The 27,335-nt window shown below is 50.1% G+C and overlaps 1 long non-coding RNA gene across 5 annotated transcripts; it reads right to left on the minus strand.

Moving 5' to 3' along the window:
* Positions 1–126: 126 nt before the first annotated feature.
* Positions 127–27,335, minus strand: LOC112672461 (uncharacterized). 5 transcript variants are annotated; one of them, XR_007406756.1, is made up of 4 exons: positions 27,149–27,335; positions 26,373–26,543; positions 25,192–25,295; positions 127–145 (listed from the first exon to the last, which is right to left on the minus strand). It is a non-coding gene; the product is annotated as an uncharacterized LOC112672461 (long non-coding RNA). The 5 variants fall into 5 exon arrangements; XR_003144292.3 differs by lacking the exon at positions 127–145 and adding an exon at positions 22,757–23,157; XR_003144291.3 differs by lacking the exon at positions 127–145 and adding an exon at positions 24,537–24,641.

The raw sequence follows: 27,335 nt of genomic DNA on the forward strand, positions 1-27,335 counted from the left end.
AGGGAGGGATGCCTGGGTGGCTCAGTCAGTGAAGCATCTGCCTTGGGCTCAGGTCAAGATCCCAGAGTCCTGGGATCAAGCCCTACATCGGGCTCCCTGCTCCGCAGAGAGTCTGCTTCTCCTCCTGCTTGTGTGCTCCCTCTCTCTATAAAATAAATTAAAAAAAAAAAAGTAGAGGAAAGGGGGATGTTGGGAGAGTTCTTATAAACAAAATGTCCATTGTAGTTTTGAAGCATGGTAGCTTCTCACTGGCTGGTCTGTGGCCATCTCTCATTGGATGGGCTGTTGCCAGGGGAGAAGAAAAAGCTTTCTTTCTCCTGCCAGGTAATAAAGTAATGTCCACCTCTCAAGGTCTGTCTCTTCCTGTTGGATTTGCAATCGGAGACAAGTGGTGGGGAGTGAGCGCTCCCCCTGCTGGCCTCCGGCTCCATTCTAGGGAGGGCTCCCTTTGTTAATATTCATGGCAGTAATGACTTCCTGCAGGCTTATGCTTGATGTCGCTAGACTGGTGCCTCAGCCTCCCCTGTCAGTCCCCTCAATCCTGACCATGCATCTGGGCTTCATTCAACTTGCCTCAGCTGTGTGTGCCTCTGTTCCTGCTGGGTGCCTGACTACACGATACTCCCCAGGCCTCGTGAAGGGAGAATGACTCTCCCCCACCTGACAGCCCAGGAAACCAGAAACAGTTCCATCATTTGCTGAAAGTCACCCACTTAATAAGTGATTCAATCAGGAACTTGAGCTCCAACTGTTCAGCTTCAAAACTTCTACCTTCAGCAAACCCTTCACAATCTCAGGGTAAAGGGAATTCTGGCCCACACGCGGTCCAGCAAATCTCTAGCCATTCCTTCCAATGGGGTTGCTTAAGATCTAGGTTCCTCAAACTTAGAAATTCTGGAGCTGCTCCTGTGGTCACTTAATGCATGAAGCCTCAAAGACAAGGAGCAATAATCTCTTTTTTTGCATGAGGAGAAATTCAGTGCAAAAGGCCAAGAAGCTAAGCCTAGGAAGACGCTGCCCTGTCCCCCAACAACCTCCCCTCCCACGATGCTCATGGGGCTGCCACTCTAGCCCAGAATCAGAAGAAAGGGGTTGGAAGACCTGAAACTCAAGCCTCACTCCCCACCCCACCCCCACCCCCACCTCCCTACCCCCCAACACCCCCCCACCCCTGTCTAAGACGTTGGGAGGTGATGCCAGCAACGTCTTAGTCTGAGCAAAACTTCTATCCATGATGCACAAGGAAGGAAAAAAGAGAAGTCCCAACAGAAAAAACAGTAAAGAATCTTAACAGGCTACTTATAGAAGAGAAAACGTAAAAGGCTAATGACATGTAAGGAGATGCATTGCCATTAGTAATCAGGGAAATTTAAATTTAAATGAGGAGGTATCCACTGGCAACCATCAGCTGGGCAGAAATGACAAAGCTGGATCATGTCAAGTGTCAGTGATGATGTGGGGTCATAGGAGCCCCCAAACCCTGCTGGTGGGTGGGGAGACAGGTGACACCAATCTGGCAGGCAGAGTCACGTGCCCTGATGCATTCCAAATGAACACATGTCCACTATCCTCAAATGCCCATTATTTGTTTTAGAGAAAATTACCAGCCCGAAGAAAAAGAAAAATTTAGCTGAGAAGTGGTTTTTTTTCCTGCTAAAATGCTCGCACCGATAGAGAATAGCCCATTGACTCATGATGCGCACCACGAAAACAATTTCTATGTTGCCATTGGAAAACAGAAGACTTAACTGTTTTTTTCCCCCCCACGGAATTAAATAAACCAATCAATTTTATGGCACTATCTTCTAGAGTCAGCCCAAATTAATTAATCATTTGATAATGTTGGAGTGACCTTTTTATTCTTCCTTAACTCCCTGATTACTTCTAGGCAATAACGGAAGTCTGCACAGGTAAGCAAATGCAGTGTATGAAAATTATTTGTAATATGCCCTTTTGCCATCCAGGGACTAAATTATGTAAATGCTCCCATACAGTGAGAAAAATAGATCCCTGTTCTCAAGCTACAATTACCTGATTAAGATCATAACACTGAGCATAAACCAAAAGCAGAGGCATAGTGGTTTTTAAAATTCAGCTTAATTACATCTACCCTGAGGGGCACAATCAGGAAACACGTTTTTTTTAGAAGTGTTGGCATCTTTCCTTCACACCTGGGCCTCGCTGCCGACTGCCTCCAAGTTGTGAATCACACGCTGAAACGTGGAGGGGCTCGGGCATAAAAGACGGGGAGCTCTTGGGAGCAAGCAGCCAACGCTCCCGTTCCTTTCACCCCATTGTCTCCCTCCACGTGCTAAGTGAGGAAGCTAAGTTGTCACATCCAGTTATAAAGTCTATCCTAAGAATCCCTTTCTATTTCGAAGAAGGTTAACTTTCAAGGCCGAAAATCCCATGCTCTGTGTATCCAACCATAGTTGGCAGCTGCTGTAACAACCTGGATCCAATTCCTAAATCTTTTTTAAGCCTAAGCTTCCAGAATCCAATGGATAGAACAGAAAGTATGTTTGTTCTTGTTTCCATTTTCCATCCGGGAGGTGGGAGTGAGGCGTGTTAGATGCTGAAGTGTTTAAATTGTATATTTTAATACATAAACAGCCAAACCGAAGCTGTCCACCCCGGGGTGTGCAGCCTGGAGCACAGGCAGGTCACCCACCTGAGTCAGACCAATATGGGGGGCAGGACCTCTCATCCCGACCCAACCTTTCACATCATGCCTTTCATTCTCTCTTCATCACCCCCCACATGCTACCCGCCACGTTTGCACCCTGTTCCAACTACCTGGCTGCTCCCTGGCCCTTCCTTTCCTGACAAACTCCTGCTCACACTCCCAGGTCCCACTCCTGGGGAAGCCGTCCTCCCTGCAGTGGGGGGAGCTCCTCTCTCCCTGTCCACCTCCCACCCCAGCCCACCCTGCCGGGCTCTCACAGCACCCTGCACACGGCTCCCACGGCCCTCAGGACCTTTGTGTGTTGGCACAGTGCTGAGTTCCTCACTGCCCAGTGAACTCCTCCAGGGAGAAAAACTTGGAAAGCAGTTGGCCTCCCTCCTGCACACAAAAGGTGCTCAGTAAATGCTGGCTGGATGGCTGCACGAAAAGCACTTGAGAGCAGAGTCCAGAGCCTGACTTCTCTGTGTGCCTCCTCCAGGCTCTACCCCAGCGGCTGGCTAAAGTAGGTGCTCAATAAATGGTCATGCACTGAAACTGACCTTCAAAGGCCACATCGACTTCCTCCAAGGGGCCCCTCCCGGCCTTCTGCTGCAGCCTGAAGATCTGGGACACCGTCCTATCCATCCCATCCCACTGCCCGCATCACTGCCTGGTCCTAGGGTCCCCTCCCCCCACTCCACATGGTTGAAGCCCTCCCAGGGAGGGGTGCACACAACATGAGGAGGAGAACCCCACTCGTCCCCTGAGCCCACCCAGCACACGGTCTTCCCTTCTCCTCCCCAGGCTGGGGAGAGGAGGTTCTTCACTAGGTGCAGAGACCATTTCCCCCCTGGCACTGCCACTTTAATTTTACAATGGATCTTATTCTCAAAGGAGGAAAAGTTGGAGCCAAACCAATTAATTTTTTAAACACCCCAGAGATCCAAATTAAACAAGGTTTGCCTGGCATAGCTACAGCCTGACAAAAATAGGAGACTTTCTGGGAAGCTCTCAGCCTCTGGCATGGGTCAGCCTGGTTGGGACCTGCGCCTGCCCCATGGAGCTCTGTGTGTGCCCTCCGCTCTGGCCAGTAGAGTGCTTAGCTCCCTCTTTGGAGAAAAATAATAATAATAATAATAATAATAATAATAATAATAATAATAAGGCTGATGAGGCAAAGCAAAAATAGCAAAACAACAATTAAAATCAATATGCAATATTTTCTTTTTCAACTGAAGCCTTCCCTTGGGTATTACTCAAATAATAATAATAATAATAATAATTCTTAAATAAGTACTATCCCTCTCATCCTTCAGAACTCAGTCGTTTTTTTAAAAGTAAGCTCTACACCCAACGTGGGGCTGGAACTCACGACCCCAAGATCAGGAGTCACAGGATCTGCCGACTGAGCCCTCCAGGTGCCCCATTCAGGGGTCAGTTTCAATGTCCCTTCCTCAGAGAGCCCTTTCTGGAAAATCCTATTTCCACTAGGACTCACCCTTCTCCCCTCGTTTCCCAGCTCTGCATCCTGTTCGTTTTCTTCATGGCACCCACCCGATCTCTCCCGATTGCCCTGATGCTTCAGTAGGTGAGACACAGCTGGGTCAGTGGCTAAGAGAGTGGGCCCTGGAGCAATGCCCGAGCTCAGAGGCTGGCACGGTCACCCTCAGCTGAGTCCTGGACCAGGTGCCTCAGCTGTCTGTGCCTCAGTGTCCCCTTCTGGAAAATGAGGACGAAAATCATCCCGACCTCACAGATTTATGGGGATTGGTGGTTACTGTGTTCAAAGCACTGAGAACAGAGTCTGGGAAGGCTTACATTGTATTCTCACCATCCCCACTGTTAACCTCATGGGGTCGGGGCTCAATAAAGGCTGACACAGGCCGGCTCTCCCCGACTCTGGCCTTAACCTGTGCTTCCAAATTCACCCCTACATCTTTAGAATCATGAAGCCCTTCTGTGTCCAAACTGAGTGCCTCTTCTGCATTCTCACAAGGGGCTCCCCCCCTCTCCAGCCCCCATCAGGGCCGTCCACTCTGCCACCACCTGTCCTGTCCTTGCTTCATGTCCTGTCCTTGCTTCCCATCCTGTCACCCCTCCCCCATTTCCCCAGCTCACCCACCACTGGAGCACCAAGCACAGCCCTGCTCCTCCTTCCTAGTGAGACACAGCCATGCTGGCCTGGGAAGCCAGAGTCTCTGAGAGTGCGTCCAGTGACCACGCTCTGGGCCAGGCAGGTGGCAGCCCAGCCATGCAGGGAAGCCACCCTAAGGCCAGGACAGAGCAGGGCTTTGCAGCTGTCTTATTAGGTGCTTGCATTCAAGTGCCCTATGCTGCCCCCAGCGAGGCTAATCCTAATGGGCATGTGCTGTGATGTGGCCTTCTAACAAAGGCAAAGAGGGAGCAGGACAAAATGATGAGGAACACAACAGCCTGGCAGCTGGGCATCATAGCCTGGTGTTTCCAGATTTACAGACGGTGTGACTTGATGATGAAGCCATGGTCCCAGAGAGAGCAGACTGAAGAGAGGGTGCTGGCCCTGAGTCGCTTTGGTTCTAGGGACACCATTCTCTGTGCTCTGGGTCTTTCAGAGCCTTGGACATCCCATCTGCAAACTAGGTGACCTTGGAGGCTCCTCCTCCTTCAGCCCCTGAGCTTCTAATGCACCATGACTGCACCCCCAAAGCCTTCAGTCCAGGACAGAGGATGCCAATGACCCAGAAATGGCTCAACTCACCACATGGGGCTCCAGACCTCCTTGTGGCCCTGGGACCCAACCCGCTTCATGCTTGCCTATCACGTTCAGGGCTCCTCCTTCTTCTCCAGCCACCCCCTTCTCCAGCTCCATCAGTGCACAAGTCAGACCCTTTGCTGCTTCCCTGCTATCCGGAGGATGACGCCCAAAGCCCTGGTCTCCGTGCTCTGGCCTAGCCTCCTCTCCCAGTGCCGTCCCCACTCCTGGGTGATGTCCAGGTAGGAAACGAGGTCTTAGCATCCACACGGCTCCCGCACACACCTGTTCGCCCACACCCTGCTGGAGCAAGCCTTCCCTGCTGGCTCCTCCATGTGCTCACCTGCTGGATTCCCACGTCTCTGAACTTCATTCCAGAAGTCTCCTAAGATACACGTGAGGAAAAAGAAAGAAAGAAAGAAAGAAAGAAAGAAAGAAAGAGAGAGAGAGAGAGAGAGAGAGAGAGAAAGAAAGAAAGAAAGAAAGAAAGAAAGAAAGAAAGAAAGAAAGAAAGAAAGAAAGAAAGAAACCATGTGAGAAAGAAAGGGAGACACGGGCAGACCATGCACTAACCTCGTCATTTCACCTCATCGAGCCTCAGCCTCGCCATCTATGAAATGATGCTCATGCTCACCAAGCTCAGAAAAGAGAGAAAAGAATCAAAGATGCTTCACAAATGGGACATGCCTCACAAAGGTCAGGCTGATGGCAAGCCGAGGCTGGCCTCTCCTCCTACCCGTGGTAGCCTCCCCACTCCGGTAGGTGTGGTACATCTTCGGATGGCCGCAGGCTCTTGCGGGGGCTGGCAGATTGCCGCTTCCCAAATATCCCTGCCATAAATCATGTCAGCCCTACTCAGCTGTCTCTGAGCCCCTGGCCATGTGTGCACAATATCGGGATAGAGTTTAAATTAAATCCAGAAGCTGTAACGCTTCATAAAACTCACACTGCAAATTCCCTGCCATGGAATGCCACACCAAAAAAATAATAATAAATAAATAAATACTACATTTTTCCCCCATGGGTGCTGAATTTTCCCGAACTTGGCTCCATAAGAGCTGGGGACCTTCCAAAGATAAGAAATCTGTGCAGGAAACCTCTCACATTTCCTCAGGATTCAAGTCATTCCCATGCATTTTCTGGAAGGAGAGAGAGGAGCAGGGTCCCAAACTACTAGGGGCCAGAAAGACGGAAACGTGGTGCCAGGGGGAGAGCTGAGGAGGATGTCTACACCGCGTTGCATATGCTGCCTCCCTTGCCATAACCAGCCCCTGTCTTCTTCTACACTGAAATTCCCACTGCCCAGCAGCAACTCAGTGCATGTCCACTGTGCATCTGGAGTTCACCTCCAGGATTTATGAGTTTCTGCCCCTTTGAGCTCAGGGCACTGAACGTCATGCTGGGAGACACCTGTAAGAAGCATCAGAAAGGGGTGTGTGTGCGTGTGTGTGCACATGGGTGTGTCCATGTGTTCTGAAGAGCTATGTTTCCAGAGGGTCCCATCAGCATGGAGTGTTGATGAGAGGCTCCGTGGACGGTGGGGGTACCTGTTGCAGCCGCCAAAACGATTTGCTAATATCGGCCTGAAACGGAGGAAAGTGGTTCTCGAATCACAAGGACTATTTTTGGAGGCCTCCCAATGGGAAACTCTCTCCCTTTCAAACACACAGCTTTCTGTCAGCAGAAGAGACTATTCTTCAAATCAGATCTTCCTTTCTTTCTCAGATTTCTGTGCTTTATACGATGTGATCATGAAAATGCGTCTACTTGGAAGGTACAGCGTGCAGAGCAAGCAGCGTCGCCGGGGTGGGCATGAGCAGGGTGCCCGTGGTGTGCAGAGGGAGGACAGTGTCACCACCCAGGCTCCCTGCCGCCACGCCACAGCCCACCCTGACCCCGCAGGGGATCATGGCAGGTGACACAGTCCCAGCATGCTTTCCTCTTAGGGCCCGGCTGGGAGTCCCTGAGAGCATCGGCCCATCCAGAGAATAATTTATAAGTGTTTCTTCTGCTGTTCCCATCCTAGACTCACAGATTCCACTCCCCGCCCCCCCCCCATAGGCTCATGCAGGTGTGTAGAAACAGCCAGTGAGTGTCCGCTCGGTGCCAAGAGAGGGGCTCAGCCCCAAGGTCTAGGATGCGTGGATGTGCATGAGAGGCATCACCACTGCCTCCGTGGAGCTTATATTCTAGAGAGAGCGAAGTGTTAAGGAAATAAGCCCGGGCAGCGACAAAACTTACAGCTTTGGATAAACAGTTAAGAAAGAAAAAGGAAGAAAGAAAGGAATTGAGAGAGGAAGGCAGGGAGGGGCAAGGAAAGGAGGGAGGCTGGGCAGGACTGGAGAGGGAGGCAGGGAGGGCAAAGGGGAAGGGGATGGGATGGGGGTGGTGGTGAGGGAGGCAGGGGGAGGGGCAGGGCAGGGAAGCAAAGGGGAGGGGAGCATGGGGGAGGGGGCAGGGAGACAAGGTGAGGGAGTAAGGGAGGTACAGGGGAGGGAGGCAGGGGTGGGGGGAAGGAGACAGGGAGGTAGAGGGAAGGGGCAGAGAGGCAGGGGAAGGAGGGAGGGAGGGAAGAAGGGAGGGGGGGGAAGAAGGGAGGGAAGAAGGTAGGGAAGGAGGGAGGCATGGGCACGGAGGGGAGGCAGAGGGACAAGGGGTCCCTCCGAGGTAACACTGGGCAGGTAACACTTGCCTCTTTGAGCAAGTCGCAGGGCCACCTGGCCTGTCTGCCTGTCTGCAACCAGGTGGAGCCTTCCAGAACACCTGGAGTGGGCGGAACCTGTCCACATCCCCGGAGCTGATAGTTCAAACAGCTGCTGTGGCACCAGGGCTCCGGGCCGCCTTGGGTGCTGGTCGTGCATTTGTTGAAACTCCGCAAACCGTACACGTACCGCATGGTGTGGAAACCCACTGTCCTCACCTTAGGCCTTAACTGTCTTTCAATTAAGGACTTTGCTTTCTTTTTGAAGAACAGTTTCAGGCTCACGGTGACATTTAGAGGAAGGTACAGAGATTCCCACAAACCCCCTGCACACACACCTGCCCCGCCATCAACAGCCCCCCAAGGACGAACCCACACTGACATGGCCTCATCACCTGCCGTCTGTACTTCACATCCGGGTTCACCCCCTGGTCCCACACATTCTAAGGGGTTTGGACAAACGTACAAATGACTTGCCTCCCTCATTATAGTATACAGAGCACACAGCTTTAATTTTGTTTAAAAAAAAAAAAAAAGAATCTGAAACCGTGACCACAGGGCGCCTTGGTTGGCTCAGTTGGCTAAACATCCGACCCTTGATTTCCGCTCAGGTCGTGATCCCGGGTTCAGAGATCGAGTCCTGAGGCGGGCACCCTGTTCAGCAGGGAGTCTGCTTCTCCCTCTCCCTTTGCCCCTGCCCCACACCCCCCTCCAATAAATAAATAAATAAAATTTTCTTCTGAAAACCCAGAAGCCCTCACCAGAGAGCAGGATCTATGTGTTGCTTGCATCCCAAAGACACTTGCTTTCCATAGACTTTAGGGTCCTACGTCCAGGAAAGGCTTCCAGGGCACATTCCGCTGACCCACGTCCCACCTGTGACAGGTCTATGCCTGGCCCCCTGGCAAGGTCCCGCTACCTCCCAAATTCTGCTTCTATAAATTCAGACTGCAGTCTGCACCAGGCTTAACTCTTTTTTTTTAAGAACATCTTTTGCCAAAGTACAAATCTGTGTTGAATAAAGTAATTAGCTGGTGCCCTGCCCAGAAAGCAGCTATATAATTTATGTTCCGCACGGTCACATGTAACAAATCAAAGCCTGCCTCCCTGTCATTTGTTACCTTCCCCGGCCGGTCATTTAGTTCTAAAGGCCTTGGTCCAGGGCTGCTTGTATCCTATGATGTTTACTCGCTGGGCTAGTCGACGACCCCAGAATAACTCTCCTTCCACTGCACACCGCTGCATCGCCGTTGACACACCCCCACTTGCAGAGGTTGGTAGTCAGCACTCGAAAAGTCTAAAGCATGACTCAAATGGAAAGCCAGTAAAAGCTCCCTGAGGAACAGCTTTCAACAAGTCGTTCTGATTTCATTTAAAATAAGCCAAGAAGGCGAGGGATGAGTGGATAACTATATACATGCTTCCCTCCTGTCATGTTCTTGGAGCTTCCCCGATGTCCAGGGACGGTCCCACCCAGGAGAGCCATGCAGAGCCCGGTAGGCAGGACCATCACAGCCCCACTTTGCAGACAGGACTGGAGCACACTGGGGAGCCTCTGATGGCCACGCTCGCCCCCCTGAGCTCAACCCCACTACAGGGGCCAACTTGCACCCTCGGGCCCTATGCACCTGCCCTGTTCCCCATGCATCCCTCTCCTCTCCCAGCTGCACCACACTGGTGTCGTGCTCTGATGTCAGAGTCCTGGGCCAGCGCCTGCCCTGGGCCACCTGGCTGGGCTCCTTCACTCCTTCCCCCTCTGTGCATCCACAGTCTTGGATGTGGGCTCTTCTTCAAGGCCACCTGCCCTCCCCCAGTAGACGCCTTCCAATGCCAACTCAGCACCCATCACACCTGACGGCACCCCCAACATCGCTGCCCCCACCCACAGGTTCTGGAGACTACCCCACCGGCCCCCGCCTCACCTCAGAGCCAGGCCTGCAGGTGGGCTGCAGAGGGAGGTTCCCACAGGAGCCCAGCTTTCTCCATCCCAGAAGTCCTCCCAGTAGTGTCCGCCAGGGACAAGCACCAGGTGGGCTCTGAATTGTCAATCGCTAAATAGTCCTGGAAATGCTCCGGACTGTAATAGATAGAAGACAGAAGTAGCCACAGAGGCTGAACCAATCGCACCTCTTCTCTGATTCACCACTGACCTTGCATCGGTCTCCCGGCGCGGCTGTGACAAAGTGGCACAAACTGGGTGGTTTCAGAGAACACAGAATTGTCCTGTCGGGGTTCTGGGGGCCAGAAGCCCTAACACGAGGTGTCAGCAGAGCTGCTCCCTACAAAGGCTCAAAGGGACGACACATCCTGCCTCTTCCAGCTTTGGCGCCCCATGCAGTCTTCGGCTTGAGGCCGCATCGTGCAGATCTCCATTGCCAGCTTTACAGAGCCATCCTACCTCTGTCTGTTCCTCTCTGCTGTCACATGGCACTGTCCTGGTGTGTCCATGTCTGAATCTCCCGCTTCTTTTTTTTTTTTTTTTAAAGCAGTTTTATTTTTTTTTAATTTTTTTTTATTTATTTATGATAGTCACAGAGAGAGAGAGAGAGGCAGAGACACAGGCAGAGGGAGAAGCAGGCTCCATGCACCGGGAGCCCGACGTGGGATTCGATCCCGGGTCTCCAGGATCGCGCCCTGGGCCAAAGGCAGGCGCCAAACCGCTGCGCCACCCAGGGATCCCGAATCTCCCGCTTCTTATAAGGACAGCAACTGCACTGGGTTAAGACTCCTCCTAATGACCTCAGCTTAACCAGATTACACCTGCAAAGACCCCATTTTCAAATAAGGTCACATTTGTAGACACTGGAGGTTAGAGTTTCAACGTATCTGTTTTTGTGGGGACACAATTCAGCCCAGAATGAATCTGAATTAGGTTTCCCTTGATAAGACTTTCATTCACGAAGTCATTCAGCAAACATTTATTGAGCGCCTGTTATGTTCCAGGCCCCGTGCTAAGCGTAGGGACCCCTGGCCTCAAAGCCTCATGGGCCAGGGGACAAGTGAGCAGACAAGTGCGACATAATATGAGCAGGGACACTCGGGGGCCCAGCAGCCTCTCTCCCTGGTGGGGCTCCTCTCCTGATCTTAGAGCATCCAGGTACTTCTCGGAGGGAGGGGGACAGTGACGGAGCTAAGAATAGCAGCAGAATGCTAGCTACCCGGGCAGTGAGGCCAGGCCAGAGGGAGTTCCAAGAGCCCAGGAAAGAGAAGCGTGGATCCTCTAGGAAGTGGAAGAGGCAGGACCGCTGAAACGGAGAGGTGGCCAGAGGTGTGCAGAGTGAGCCCAGAGGTCACATGAGGCACCCCCCAGTCACTGTGAAGGCAAAGGCACCCCAGAGCGTCGCTGGGCCACAGTGGTGCCCGGCCGCTGGGCCCACATCAGAGCCTGTACCCCAGAGCATCCCTGCCAGACAGGGGGCTCCTGTCCACTGCAAGGCTGGGGAAACAGATCATATGAGGTGTTGCAAAGGCTGGACTCGGGACTCTGCTCCGAAGCCCTGGCCACAGCCCACATCCACAGCCCGGCCTTCCAGAGACAGTCCTCAAAGGGGGAGACAGAAGGCACGCTGGTGGCCACTCATAGTTTGTTTTCATTTTTAGCCCTCTCTGGGGCACTTGCCCTGGGACTCACCCAGGGACACCTGCCTGGGCTCAGGAACATGGCCTCAAATACGCCCACCGCCCAGCCCAGTGGTGAAGGCCAATGAACTCAGTTTGCGCTGGAACCTTATAAGCAATCCACGTTTGTCATTTTGACCCTCACAATTTACCATTTAAAAAGAAAAATAAATTCCCAATCCAGTCGGCCATCTAGTTATGTTTCAACTGTTCTGTTGTTGTTTCTTTGCCACCTGGCTCTGCAGGTCATGAAGGAAGTGCCAGCCCTGGTCCGCTCGCCATCCTGGGTTGAGCACCCACAGAGGACCCAGCTAGCCCACTTGGGGAGCTCCCTGGAGGTCCAGATCTTCTGGTGCACCGGGAGCCACCTGCTGATGGAGAAGGCGCCCAGGCTCTGCTCTGGAGGCCGGGGGGAGCTCTGTATCCGCACTCTTCTCCATGGAGTTGGCTGTTGGGCTCTCTGCCTTGATTTGATTAATGTGGAGAGACTCTGGCAGATGCATTCTTGGAAGAACCTGGATTAGTTGTGTGTGTACATAAAATCGAAGATGCGCCGTGGGTGTTTTTAGCCGAGCATGACTGATAGCTAAGCTTGCTAAGATAGGAGCAATCAAACCCTGGCTGTTTTTAACTTTTTCACAGATATGCCAAAGAAGCTGTCTTATCTAAATGCGGGTCTCAGGATAATCTAAAAGAAAATCCTGTACTCCGAGTAGCGTCTGGTGAATGGCAAGGCTATAGCATGCACGTCCCCACTCTTTTATTCTCTTTCTAATAATCGTTGGGCCAGCGCCGGCGTGGTCAAAGGGCGCCGGGATCTTGCATCACGGATGTGCTTTATGTGTGTAGACGGGGATGTGCATACATCTAAATGAGTACAGCTACCTTAAGCCCTCGGAGGGAATTAAAGGTGGCTAACAAAGCTGCACGTAATAGAAAAATAAAATAACAAATGAGGAAGTCAGGGCAAGCGACACAGAAAATGAGGAATAAAAATCGAGGAAGGAAAAGGAGAGAGGAGAGGCGTGTGGCTGTAAGGACAGGAAAGAGGGGGAACAGGAGGAGGAGGAGTGAGAGAGAGAGAAGGGGAAGCGGTGAACAAAGCTTCTGTTTCCATGGTGACCAGCAGCTCCAGGGCCATGGAGAGGAAGCGCTGATGCTCAGGAAGATGCTGTGGACCGGCGGTCTAACCACATGCAGTCAGCCTCCTTCCAGTTGTTGGTCTAGCCCAGAAAGCAGCAGCCTCCAGCACCCCAGAAGGCTGGGAGCTGCCCTGGGCCTGCGCTCTGTGACTCCCCAAGCCCGGCTGCACCTGCTAGCCCTGGGGTGACCACCGCACACTCCCTCCCTTGGGGATCTGAGTTCCACCTGAGGGACGACTGTTGTGTTGGCTGGTGGCTCATCCTGTGGATGGAGCGAGTAAGCTCAGAGGGATTCTAAGCTGCTCTGTGGACTGAGAAGCCGGGAAACTGAGTAGGGTCAAGTCAAAGGTCAACACAGCTCTTGCCAAGGTCGGCCATGGACTCCTTGTGGCCAAATATGACTGTCCTTTCCTTCCTCCATGTCTCAGCACTGTTGGACACTGTGGACCGTGGCTTGCTCCCACACACTCCCCCATGTGGTTGCTGAATGCCTGACGTCCTTGGCTTTCCTCTCCGCGCCCTGACCAGGCCGGCTATGCCTCCTCATCCTCTGCCGAGACCTCAGACAGTGGGCCCCTTGTTCTTCTAGTTCTCCCGCTCCTCTCTCTGGGGGCTCTCCTCCTTTCCTGCGGATGCAGATGGGGCCCAGGGAGACCCCACGCCCCAGGGGCTCTCCAAAGTCCAGGTCGGTATGTCCGCAGCCTCCGGACCTCTCCACTTAGACACTGTGTCAACATCCCAGAGGGAAATCCAAAGTGAATTCTCAGTTGGCTCCCCCAAACTTGTTTTGTCTTCTCAGTAAATGACACCATCTTGTTCCCGGATGGTGACTTAAACCTGGCACTCGGCGTTATTTCCACACTCCCAGCACAACAGCCATCGGCACGCCATGCCTGTCCCTTCAACTTCCAAAATGAGTCCCTTTTCTCCTCTGATTGTCTAAAATCCCAACTCCCGTCCTGGCCAGCACTGTCTCCAGCCTGAGTGCTTGATGGCCTCCTCACCGGCCCCGATGCCCATGATTGTTGCTCCTAGTTTGCTCTGCCTGCCACAGATGGAGGGATCAGTTTACAACAAGAATTGGATCAAGTCACACACACACACACACACACACACACACACCACTTTAAACCCTTTCCATGACCCACCTTACATTAAGAATCAAGCACTAACTCCTTCCTCCGGCATTTGAGATTGGACCTGTCCCTGCCAACAGCTTCCCTGGCTCCTTGCCCATCCCTCCCTCCAACCAGCTTCTTGTATTTTCTCAAAAGTGAGGGTCTTTCCTGCCTCCAAGCCTTTGCACTCACTGATTCTCTGCCTGAATGTTCTTCACCCCGCTCTTCATACACCTGCTTCTTCCTCATCCATTTGCACTTTGAACCCCAGAGAGACCTCCTCCCTCTCTCTGTCCCAAGTAAGCTCTGCCTACTGGTCTCCATTGAGGCCAGCTGCTTGGTTCCTTCCTGGCACCTAACATGCTGGTCATGTTTTACTAACTTGTTGCCTCGTGTAATGTCAATTTTCCTTGCTGGTCTGTAGCTCCCTGAGGACAGGGTCTGTGTCTGACCCCCTGACACCATAACTCAGAATCTGTCCAGAGTAGACATTCGCTCAGTATCACTTTGAAAGCTGAGCAGACTACAGGAGACTGGGTAAGTGACCTCTAGATGTCCCAGTTCTGGTTCTGCTTGCTCTGAAAGCTGGTGCACAACCCCAGCCCTGGAGTTCCATTGAAGACATCTGGAGTCTTCCAACAAAGCCCCCTCCTGGGGTTGAGCAGGTTTCCGCTGCTGCAACCAGAGTCCTCTGTAGTTCCCAAACCAGAGTCCCTCTCTGTGCCAGCCTCCAGTTCTGGGAGTTTGTGGATTTAAGGGCACTTGGCATAAGGCTTGCTCCGTTCTCAGGCTTGGAGTGGGGTGCAAATCCAAATTCCTGCAGCAGGGAGACCATCTCAGCCTCCACTTATTTCCAGCCCTGGGAGCACAGTGTTGGGCACTATTGAGTTGAAACTGCATCCCGGAGATAGGGGCAAGATGCTATGTGTGACAGGGGTGTCTGGGTGAAGCAAGAAGGGAAGGGACCCATGGGGTGATGGCCAGGGGCCTGGGATACAGAAGCCACTCTGTACTGACAAGCCATAAACATGAGGCTCTCAATTATTCTGGGTTCCTAAATCCCAGTCTGTGAGCCTGAGGCAGCCAAGCCACTAAGCTACCCAATTTGACACTCCCCCCCACCCCCATACACCAACTAGGTATGACAGTGACTGCTCCTTCCCATAGTCCCACCGGAGTTTCTATTCACTGCAGCTGGCCATCTTTCTCAGACTGCCTTAAGCTCTCTCTGTTAAACTTTCCCATGTGTGTATGTGTGTGTGCGTGTGTGTGCGTGCACGTGTGTGTGCGTGCACATCTGATCTCATTAACTCTAAAGCTCCTCAAGGGCAGGGACCTTGGATCTCAACTACCCTGAGCTCAGAACCCAGCATACAACACGCATCAAATTAATGTTCGTGGGTTTGATCTGCCTGCATTATTATCTCAAGGGCCGCTTCTAGCTCTGGCTCAAGCCGCTTCCCACCTGCCCTGGGGCAGGGAAGAGAGGGAGGAAGAGAGTGGGCAGGACAGATGGAAAAATAGAAGCCAGGAGGGAGCAAGGAGAGGGAGGGTGGGGAGGGGAGGCTGAGCCTGGCTTTCCTGAAATCGAGTGAGGTTGGGTTGAGGCACGGATATTCAGAAAGAGCTTGAGGCAGAGAGAGCGCAGGGAGATGAAAATAGATCTATACAATCACCAGATGCCAAAGTATTCAGAATGTCATGAGTCTCCCCGGAACATCTCTCCAGAGAAGCCCATAGAAAAGATCCTTCATTCCGTTTCTAATTAAGGATCCACTTTGAGGTACCCAGCCACAGGAAGGAAAGTTACAGTGACTAACATTCTTAATGTCATTAAAATAATTAAATTACACAGTCATTTCTTACACCCAGCATGGCCTTTTTTTTCAACACTTCCCTTCAAAATGAAACATTGCAAAAGCACTGGGGAGTTGGAGAGAGCCCGCGGACAGAACCTTCATTTCAACTGCCACTCTTAGCAGACAGATGTAATGGGCTTCACAATCCGTTTGAAATTTTCTTACTGTGTTGTACACATAATAGCCATAATGCCTCAGATTTTAACGGCCCCCTCTTACCTAACAACAAAACGTGTTCCCACTAACATTCCCTTTTTGTACACTGAAGAGGGGAGAAGGATTAGTAGCCCCACTTTGTGGAAGTAAAAATTTCAGGGTAGCACACAGTAAGCACAGGTATTCCCTAATGCTTGCCATATACCCCAGGCCCTGAGCTTCTCGTACCTTATCATCTATCCCCCAACAATTTAGGAGCTCTGAGCGAGGATTCAAACCCAGGCAGTCTGAGAACACATATGCTTAAACACTATGCTACATCATGTGCTCAACAAACATTTATTGAGCACCTACTACATGCCAGACACTATGCCAAGTACCAGGGAATAGCAGGGAGTGAGAGAGACAGGTCCCCATACTGGAGGATGACATTCTAGTAGGGACACTCACCAGGGAAAATGATGAGTGTGACAACTTTATACAGAGAAACAAGGCAGGAAGAAATTAAAACAGTATGTCGTAAAAAAATAAATAAATAAATAAATAAATAAAATAATAAAAAATAAAAAAAAAATAAAAATAAAAATAAAACAGTATGTCATGATCAAGAGCATATGGCGGGTGATGGAAGAGTCAGGGGCCTCCTGAGGAGGTGACATTTAAATTGAGAGCTGAATGACAAGAAGGATCCATTTGTAGGAAGGCATAGGGCAGAGCATTCCAGATGGAAGGAAACACAAGATCTAAGAATGTTGACCTTATTGGGCTCAGTAATTCTACTCCTGAATATCTGTTGTAAGATATTCTTTTTTTTTTCAAGATTTTATTTATTTGTTCATGAGAAACAGAGAAAGATTGAGAGAGAGAGAGAGAGAGAGAGAGAGAGGCAGAGACACAGGCAGAGGGAGAAGCAGGCTCCATGCCGGGATCCCGACATGGGACTTGATCCCGGGGTTCCAGGATCAGGCCCTGGGCTGAAGGCAGCGCTAAACCGCTGAGCCACCCGGGCTGCCCAGATAATAATTCTTAACACAGAAAAAAGGTATTCTCTGTGCCTTATTCACAATAATAGAAACAAAATAAAAATGACCCAAAATACATTAGGAGAAAATTTCAAGGAACGTGACACATGTGTTTGATAAGATGTTATACAGCCATGAAAAAAATCCTACAGGCCTTGATTCTGGCTGAGAGGCACAGCTTGTTCCACCCTTCCCACTGATTGCAACTAGAAACCTTGATAGAATATATGAAATAACTACCAGAGTACTCTGAAAAATAAATAAAAAGAAGCAGAGTGAAGAGAGAAATCAGAGCCTGAAAAAATACAATATGGTAGTGAGCGTGTTGGGGTCCCCTCCCATATTTTCCAGCTTGGATGTGAAGGCAGTCAAATCCTGAAACCGTGCAGCAGATGTGGACAAAATAAATTCTGAGAGAATTCCTCTCTTTCTGGCTGGAGAACCAGCAGGGCAGGTCCTGCAGGATGGAATGTGGGAAGAATCCCCAATTGGTTTTAGAGTTTCCTCCTTTTCCTCTCTGAGGGCCCTGAGTGGCCCGAGTCAGGAGGCCACAACCCCTGCATGCACCGGTGGGCATGGCGGCCATGCAAGCACTTCAAGTTCTGAGAAAACTATTTTCTTTGACTAGAGCTACCTGGAAAGGGGGCCTCTCGGGCTCAAAGTGAGGCAGGAAGACTGCCTGTGGCTTTTTCTTTCTCCTTTTTTTCTAGCTGCTTTGTCTCCAGTGTGGACCCAGTCATGTTGGTGGTGGGGAGTGTTGAGAGAGAATACAAGGAAGATAAAAGCCTCAGCTTTCCAGCCAGGGCACCAGGAGAGGGGACCCTAGGAGCTGGAATGTGTGGAGAAAGCTGAAAAAAGAGATCCCTTGGACCTGACATCCCAGGCTCATCTCCGTGTATGATGCCCCCAGCCTCATCTCTGAACTGTGCGTGTGCGTGTGCGTGTGTGTGTGTGTGTGTGTGTGTGGAACTAACACAAAGCAGCAGAGACAAGTCTTCAAGAGCTTAGCTGCAGTATGAGCACAGTCCAGATGCCAGGCTGGACCCTGCAGGGTGCACTCGGAGGACATACCTGAATAGCACTGCAAAGGTTTTCAAAAATAAGCTGACATTGAAATTGCAGCCCAACAGAAGGTGGGCAGGTACTCGTGGTCAACCCTAAGCAGGTTGGTTACCCACTAAAACCAAACAAAACAAAACAATCAACATTTACCAGAAGCTTTGTACAGCACCAGAATCTCATCAGGTAGTAGTCAAACTACCCAAGATACAATCTGAAATCCCTCAGCATACAAAGAACCAGGGAGGGGCAGCCTGGTGGCTCAGCAGTTTAGCACCGCCTGCAGCCCAGGGTGTGATCCTCAAGACCTGGGATGGAGTCCAATGTCGGGCTCCCTGCATGGAGCCTGCTTCTCCCTCTGCCTGTGTCTCTGCCTCTCTCTCTCTCCTTCTTTCTCTCTGTCTCTCATGAATAAATAATAAAATCTTTTTAAAAACAAAAAAAGCAAAAACAAAACAAAGAACCAGGAAAATCCCAACAACTCTCCAGAGAAAAGTCAATCAAGACAAGCCCACCACAAGATGACCCAGATAGTGGCATGATCAAACAAAAGACTTACAATAAGCAACCGTGCTCCGTGAAGTAGGAAAGATCACTGTTGAAATGAATAAAAAGTCAAACGTTCTCAGCAAAGAAATAGAACCAGAAAGAAAGAATCAAGTGGAGACATTTATAACTGAAAAATACAATAGCCAAAAAGAAGTGTTTTTTAGTCACTAAAAGAGCACAATAGAAGGGAGATAACAAAGGAATAAGTCAGCTAATTTGAAGATAAATCAATAGAAATGATCCAATGATGGGGAGAAAAAGGTTTGGGGGGAAAAAACAGTCTCAGAGTCCTTTGGGACAATACCACAAGGTCTGGTATTCATGTCACTGGAAACCAAGAAAGAGCATGACATTAAAAAAAGAACAAGAAAAATGTTTTTAAATTCTCAAATTCAGTAAAATACATAAATTTATGGATCCAAGAAACTCAGCAAAACTTGGGCAAAATAGGCTTAACTAAAACCATGTTAAGATACATCATAATTAAACTGCTGAAAACCAAAGATAAAGCAAAATTCCTGAAAGTAGTCTGAGAAATGATGCATCGCACATAGGGGACCAGCAATTTGGAAGACGGCAGATTTCTTATCAGAAACCATGGAGACCAGGGGACAGTTGAAACTTATTTTTAAAGTCCTTGAAGGCAAGAACTGTGAAACCAGAATCCTAAATGTAGCAAAAATACTGTTCAGGAATAAAAGTGAAGTAAAGACAACATCAAGAGAATTTATCACTGGCAGTGTATACATCACAAAACAAACTGTAAAAGAACACTACAAAATTATTTTGCAAAGGGTTTGCAATAACCTTGAAACGTTCCTGTGACCTAATGTTTTAAACCATGATGATACAGAATTAAAAAAACTTGTGATTGCAGTTGTGTCCAACAGCATGATTGCAATATGCTTCTCCATAGAGAAAGGGCTGGATGTGAAGAAAATAAAATGTTATTAGTGACTTCTTTTGGTAAAAGAACTGTTGGTAATTTTACTCTTCCTTTATTTTTTTCTCCAAAATTTCAGTAGGTGATTAACTACTTGTATAATGTTAAAATGATTCTTTCTACTTTCTAAAGCCCTGGTTAGTCTGGGGGGAAAGGTGAAGTCCATGTCTCAGTTTTGGTACAAGAAAAATAACATGTTTATCATGTTGGTTTCTTTTTTAGAGAGAAGGGGTGTGGGAGAGTGCCCACCAGATGAAGAGCACGGCAAACTCAGCATTTGCTCATTCTCATGAGGTCCCAGTTATTCAAGATAACTGGGATCAAAACAAACAGAAGAATCAGTAAAAACCTAGAGTTCGAAATCATTGAACACTATAATAACAGCCTGCCTGAAGGTCTTAATTCTGTTTACATGGAAAACAAGGCCTTTATGGAGGTGGCTCAGTTGGTTAAGCATCTGCCTTCAGCTCAGGTCATGATCCTGGGGTCGTGGGATCCAGACCCACATCAGGCTCCCTGCTCAATAGAGAGTCTGCTTCTCCCTCTCCCTCTTGTGCTCTCTCTCTCTCAAATAAATAAAATCTTAAAACAAAACAAAACAAAAACAAGATCCTCATGGAAAAGACCCTCCAAGATGCTAATGGTAATCAACTGATAGCACCATCTATTGAAAAGAACAAACAAACAAAAAGCCCAAAACAAAACAACAACAAAACCCCCCCAAAAAAACAAAAACCAGCCAGTCACAAATGACCAAAGCAGATTTAAGAGCTTTAGAGATGCTGACACAGGAGCCAAGGGCCAGCGGCAGCCCACCAGTCTCCAGAGACAACCTGCTGAGTGCGGGAGGTGAGGCTCAGAGGCGAACAGTGACCCAGGGGAGTGCAGGGTGGAAATGGAGGCGGCCTCCTCCTCCGTGATGGGCCTGAGTCAAGAAGAGAAAGGCAGGCATTTAGGAAGCTAGGAAACATCCTGGAGATGGGCAGGGCAGGTCCAGGGTTTGCAGTTTCCCAGCAGACTTCCAGCTTTGGGAGAAAAACCACGCGAGTTCCATCTTCCACCTCTTTCAGGAGCCCAGAGAAGAAACTGAGGCATGACGATTGCAGCGTGTGCTGGCTGGCAGAAGCCTTCCCTTTTGTACCACACTTTTCTGCCAGGAAAATATGGGGTTTCCACCCCACCCCATCTCTCCTTCACCGCCCTTTGGATCCTTTCCCTTTTAATGAGAATGTCTCTTGTCTAGTCCAACATTTCTCAACCTGAACACTGTTGACTTTGGGAACATCCATCCCTCTGTCATGGGGGTGTCCTGTGCCCTTGGAGGCCAGCAGCACCCAGCCCCACAGGGGTGACAACCAAAAATGTCTCCATACTTTGCCAAATATCTCCCGGGGAGCAAAATCAACTGCACTTGAGCACATTTTAGAAACTTCATGGGCAGTGATTTTTGAAGAACAGGAGGTGGGCCCAGTTGTCTTAACTGGAATGGTCCCCGGGGCCAACAGAGCTCTGGGGGGAGTAAGGGCAAAAAAAAATGTCAGGTTCAAGATCTGTTTTTCTAATTCAAAAAAGGGTAAAATGTTGTCTGGAGATAATACAATTTTCCCCATGTGAATTTATTGCTATTCTGCTGGAATATTCCTCCTGTGTTTAGCGTGTCCCTCAAACCACACTCATTACATGCTGTGTACTCCTCGCTGGGCAGTGGCCGGCCTGGTCAGCTTGCCTCTACAACCATGTCCCCAGTTTGCAGAAACAAATGCAGCGGGGTGCTTGGGTGCCTCAGTGGTTGAGCGTCTGCCTTCGGCTCACAGCATGATCGCGGGGTCCTGGGATCGAGTCCCACATCGGGCTCCCCACAGGGAGCCTGCTTCTCCCTCTGCCTCTCTCTATCTCTCATGAATAAATAAATGAAGTCTTGAAAAAAAATATAGAACTTTGCAGTTTATAAACTGTTCTTTGCCTCGCGGAGCCTCACACTATTTCTGAGAGCTGAGATCAATCTCCCCCAGAGAAAAGGAGGCTCAGAGAAGGAAGACATCTTTCCCCAGTGGGTGGGATTGGGGCTATAGGATGTCCTCAGCTCCAGAGAGAGGGGAAAAAGGTTGCTCCCTTTTGCAATCCAATGCAATAATGAACTCAGGCTGGATTTACGGGTGAAAAGCAGTGGAGAAGCAAGACATTCACACAGTGACAGCATGTCGTCCTGCAGAAGAGTAACTACAAAGAGAAAAGTTGCCTTAACATGGCGATCCCTCGCTGTCGCTGCCTTAACCAAGTGTTGGGCTCCCCAGCAGAGGTGCTGCAGGCCTGTCCGTGCCTGCAAAGTACCCTCCTCACCCCAGGACACAGTATTTCACCCAAGAAACCTAACGAAGCCTCTAGCCCTCTCTCCCAATGCAGAGGACACATGAGGGATAGAAGAACATGCAAAAGCCACAAGGACACAATAAGACAGATCGAAAATGTGGAGCATTCTAGAAGACAACTGGTCTGCATTCTCCAAAAAAAACAAACGTCCCAGAAAAAAGAAAAAGTGGAGAAACCATCCTGGATTAAAAAGACTGAGGGGCACAACAACCAAACACAATGTGTGTGGCTGAATTGGAGCCTGGTGTTTTAAAAAATAACCGTGAAACACATTTTTAGGACAGTTGAGGAAATAGGAACTTAGACCGAATATTGTAAAGATAATCGTTTTTAGTGTAACAAAAATATTGATGGATAGAAGAAAGTGGCTTTGTTTTCAAGAGGTATGTACTGAAGAATTAGAATTTAGGTGTGAAATGTCATAATAGAACTTCCAAATGATACGTTGCGGGATGGGGGGGCAGTATACAGTATGTATCTACAGTGAGGAAACAGATGTAGGCACGGTCATACGGAGAAAGAAATAAGATATGGCAGTGTTCAAATGAATCCGAGGGAAGCATACATTCTGCAGTTTTGACAATTTTATTAAAGATTAGGGGTTCCTATTCAAATAGCAATTTATTAACATATCCATTCAGATATGATGGTGAGCACCTGTTCCGTAGCAATCCCAAGCCCCCAGCTGACCTTAAGAAGCCTACCATCCACAGAGGGATGGGAGGAAGACCAGGCCCATGGAACCAAATCTGATGCTTTTTCCACTGCTTCACCCATAAGGATTTTTTTTGTTTTTGTTTTTTAAGATTTTATTCATTTATTCATGAGACACAAAGAGAGAGGCAGACACATAGGCAGAGAGAGACGCAGGCTCCTCATAGGAAGCCTAATGTGGGACTCGATCCCTGGACCCTGGGTTCACGACTTAAGCCAAAGGCAGACGCTCAACCACTGAGCCATCCAGGTGCCCCACCCATAAGGCTTTAGCAGCAAGAGATTTGGGGGAACTGTCCATCGGCTATTTTTCTCAATTCAGTGTCATCGCTACCATGTAAAAACCATATCCCTTTAAGACCATCCAAGAAGTCGGGCTTGAATGCTTGCCTAGTTCTTCGGCAAGTTTCCAGAGCTCATTAAGTAGTGGAGATTATTAGAAAGAATCTCACACGCTTATTAATTTTTTTCCAGTGAATCAAAGATCATCGTTGCCAGGCTTTGTTAAATCTGCAAAACACATCGGCATTTTGATTGCTAATTAGGGTATGGAGAGAAATAGTGGCTTCAACAACAATTTCACATAATAGAGTGAATTTAATTGAAATGCATAAATTTAAAAAACATTCTAATTCGTAAACATCCTCTTGGAAATCTGTGCCTACACCAAAACACTCGTGAGTCGTACACATCCAACAAAATCGGCATCTTCCAAATCTCTCTCTTGCGTGTCACAAGGTAGAGCTTCCAGCTCCGACCATGCTGTGCCTCCCCACCCGCCACTCTTGCCACAAGGTTTTCATCTTCTGTGTCCCTGCAAGCTCCTCCTCTAGACCATGAGATTCATTCATTCATTCATTCATTCATTCATTCATTCATTCATTCATCAAATACTTATTGACAACCTACTAAGTGTCAAGGCCCAGTTCTGGAAACCAGAGATGTGGTGGTGAACAAAATTCATGGAGTTTAGAGATGTAACTAGAACAAGTTGCAATAACTTAATACCATCAGAATTAGCCTCCAAGGTCTACACATTAGGCAAAAATGCCCTATCTCCATGTTCTCCCAGTGAAATCCCAGTAATGTAGAGGCACATATAATGCTTTGAAAACACAGCAGGATTGCAGGTCCAGAAGGGCCCCAGAGGTCAGATACCCCAAGGCCACAGCTTTTCGTAGAAGCTCCCCAGGATGCGCCCTTCTCATGGTGGGTCAAGGGGGCAAGGCCAGCAGTGCCTGTGCCATGTTCTCAATGTTCCACTGGCCAAAGCAAGTCACTGAGGGGCCATGAGGACCTGGGAACGCTAACGGGTCTCCCAAGAAGACTTGCAGCCTGTGCCCACTCCTACTGTCCCTAAGATTCAACCCAGATCCCACTGTCTCTGAGAAGTCCTCCTCGGGCTGGACACCTCTTGATGGGCCCCCACTGACCTCTACTTACGTCTGTTGTCCACCGACTGTGGTTTATTGGAATCATATGTTCACGTGTTCATCTTTCTCCCTCAACCTGAACTTCCCAAAGCCCCTTCTCCCCTCCTTCAGAATGTAGAGGGCATCACTTTTGTACAGGGCAGTAGACAAAATGGCAAAACTATTCACCTGATAAAACTATTCACCCTCCTAGATTCTCTTGCAATTAGGCTGTCCCCACAACACGGCCTGGCTTATGCAAAGCTTTCTTGAAGGAGATAGATTTTGGTTCCCTTGTGGTTTTGCCCTTTACTCTTTGGTCTTGGTGGTGGTGGGTGGGGGGCAGTGCATGCACGCGTGAGAGGGCCTGAAACATGCTGCGATGTCAGATGCAGCAACCAAATTGCAACCATGAGACTGCAGCCTCATGGAGTAAAACCACAAGGTACAGCAAAAAGACAGGAAGAGAACAGAGCCCTCTGTCCTTTAATGACTTAAGTCACTGCCCATGGGGTTTCCTGAGTCCCAGCCAAAGGCACCTTCACCAACACAGCCTCTCAGATGAAATACAGGGCCCAGCACCTAACAAGAACGCAGCAGCTGCTCAAGTGTGGAGGGCGGGCCCCCACTAACTTCCGCCAATATTCTCAGCCCATTGTCATCACTTCTCTCTCTTGATTTCCAGGTTGGGCCACACTCCACATGCGGTGCCTTCTGTGCCCCTTGCTCTGGCTCACCCCAGGGCTGTGCAGAAGAAGGGACTTAACAAGAAGCACTGTTTCTCCTCTTACCTCCCTTGACGACTTCTTGAGGCTCCTGCTCTGGCAGCCTCCTGTGCTCCACCCTCGAAAGATACTAGACTGGCAAAATGCACCCCTGTGCCTCAGGGTCCTCATCCACAAAATGGGTATGTTAACTGTCCATATCTGCCTCGAAGAGTTGTGAGACTCAAATCAGCCAGTTCTCACAAACCATCAGAACCACAGAAGCTTCCACAGCACCTACCACATGCTGGGCCCAATTCTAAACCCTTACATGAGTAATTCTACTACTTTTCCCTGTGACCCTATGAGCACTAATTGTCACCTTCACTTTATAGATGGGGAGATTGAGGTGCAGAGAGGTGAAGCACCTTGCCTGTGGAATCACAGCCCTTGGATCTTCTCAGACATCAGAAAGTAGAGATGAGTCATCCCCACTGCACTGACTTGTTTGCAGATTCCTGGCCCGCAGAATCTGGAAGCATAAAAAAGTAGATACTCTGTGCCACCAAGTTTGGGGTGGTCGGTTACTTAACAGCAGTGACTAGGATATGGGGCTGCCCCAGTGGGTGCCTGGGAGGCCACCAGTGGTCCTGAGTGGAGCAGGGGACACTCCCACAGGCAGCGTGCCGCTGCTCCCTCTGCAGGACAGGAGGCTGGGCCAGAGAATCCTCAAGAAGCCAGCAGGCTCGAAGCCAGATCTGAGAAAGGGACTGTCACAGGCGATGGGGCAGGGGCAGGCAGTGCCAGGACAGGTGACGGCTCAGAATGCAAGCTGAATTGAGGTTGGGATGGGTACAGTGACAGCTCTGAGAAGCCAATGCGCTGGGCACCGGCACATCATCCCCTGGAAGGAACGAGGCTAATTCAGCCTTATGGAGTGGGACAGGGCGGGGGGCGGGGGGGCAGCTTCCCAGTCGGCCCCCTCGGTGGCTTTATGGGTTAGAGTCTGTGGGGTTCCTGCCAAAATAGAAATTACAGAATAGCAAGTGCACGTGAGCAGAGACCAGGTAAACTGAGGACCAAGTCGACAATAGGTCTAGGAGGAAGAAAGCAGGGAGGCCACCCTGGAGGAAGCCTCATTTGCTCCTGCACCAAGATGTCTTGCTTCCCTTCAGGTCCTGCATTGAAGTAGGTGTCCCAGCCAAAGCCCTGGTCACTGCTCGTTTCCTCCCCACCTCTGCTCCTGCAGGAAATGTTCCTCTGCCTTCTACAAGCCTTATCCTGAAATGGCTACATGCAAGTGTCCTGCCAGCCAAGAGCTCCTGCTTTGATGATAGCCCAGCAGGAAAGCAGCCCTCCGTGGCCAGCAGGTGTACACAAGCCTGCCCCCAGCCAGCCCATAATCTGCAGGGAGGAGCAGAGCCTCTACTGCCTGGTCCTGCTCCCCCTAGAGCAGGGCCTCCTTGGTTTGCCTCAAGCACCCCCTAAAGTGGCCTTGACACAAGGGTGCTGCATGGGCACAAGCGCTCCCTGCCCCACAGCTACTGCCCGGGCCCCTTCTCACCCAGATCAATGATGCCCACAAAAAGGCCTGCTCAAAACTACACACCTTGATGGCTTTATCAACTTTCTTGGGGAAATCTGTGCCCGGTGTCACACGGGGGACCTGTACGGGAACCCGAGACTCTTCTCCGCCTCCCAGACCTGCTCTCCATTTGCTGAGTAGAGGCCTTCAGTTTGCTCCCTGCTGCGCCATCTGAACTGGAGGCAGAGGTACTGTCTGCAGAATAAAAACAACTGCATTGTGCGGCTTCCAGCAGCGCTGTGGCTCCAGCTTTAGTTGATCTGGGGCCTGAGACATTCCAAAGGCACGTAGCCCTCCCTTGGCCAGGGCCCGGCCAGGAGGAGCGGCCCGCGTGAGGGCCCTGCTTGCTGGTCCCACACAGGACTCCGGGTACCCACTCGGGCCTGCAGACAGCCTGGCCTTCTGTGCCATCAGAGCCTCAGCGTACACACAGCCCAGAGATGACCGGCCCCTCGGACCTCCAGCGGCGGGGTGGGGGAGCCCGGGATTTGAAAATTCAAAACACGCCCAAGAGCTGCCATGTGCTTTTAATTTCCCTGTTACGGTAAAAGCAGGAGAAAAAAGACATCCAAAGAGTGCATCCAACAAGTCACTAAAGGAAAGCTCCCCAAAAAACTCACAATGGCATTTCCTGGCGTCAATTTTAATTGGATGGTTTAATGTTTGATTATCGCAACCCTTTCACAGCTGTAAAGCATGAGCAACCCAGGAAGTCGCCAGCACTGGGTAATGAGCTAATCAATCTTTCATCCCCAACGCAGCAGATCTGACTGCAGGTGGGGGGGGGGGGGGGGACTCACCCACGCTGGGTTTGCCACGATGTCCTGCTGTGTGGCCCATGCTTGAGTGTCCAGCCGTATCCGTGAGGACATCCTGACCTCAGTAGCCTCAACAGAGAGAGCATGGACCACTGAGGCTCCCCAGTTGTCATGGGCCAGATGTTGGTTGAAACTCAACCCCTGAGTGGGATGGTGTGAGGAGGTGGGG

This window comes from Canis lupus, chromosome 28 (genome assembly GCF_003254725.2).
Source record: "Canis lupus dingo isolate Sandy chromosome 28, ASM325472v2, whole genome shotgun sequence".
Classification (NCBI taxonomy): Eukaryota; Metazoa; Chordata; class Mammalia; order Carnivora; family Canidae; genus Canis; species Canis lupus.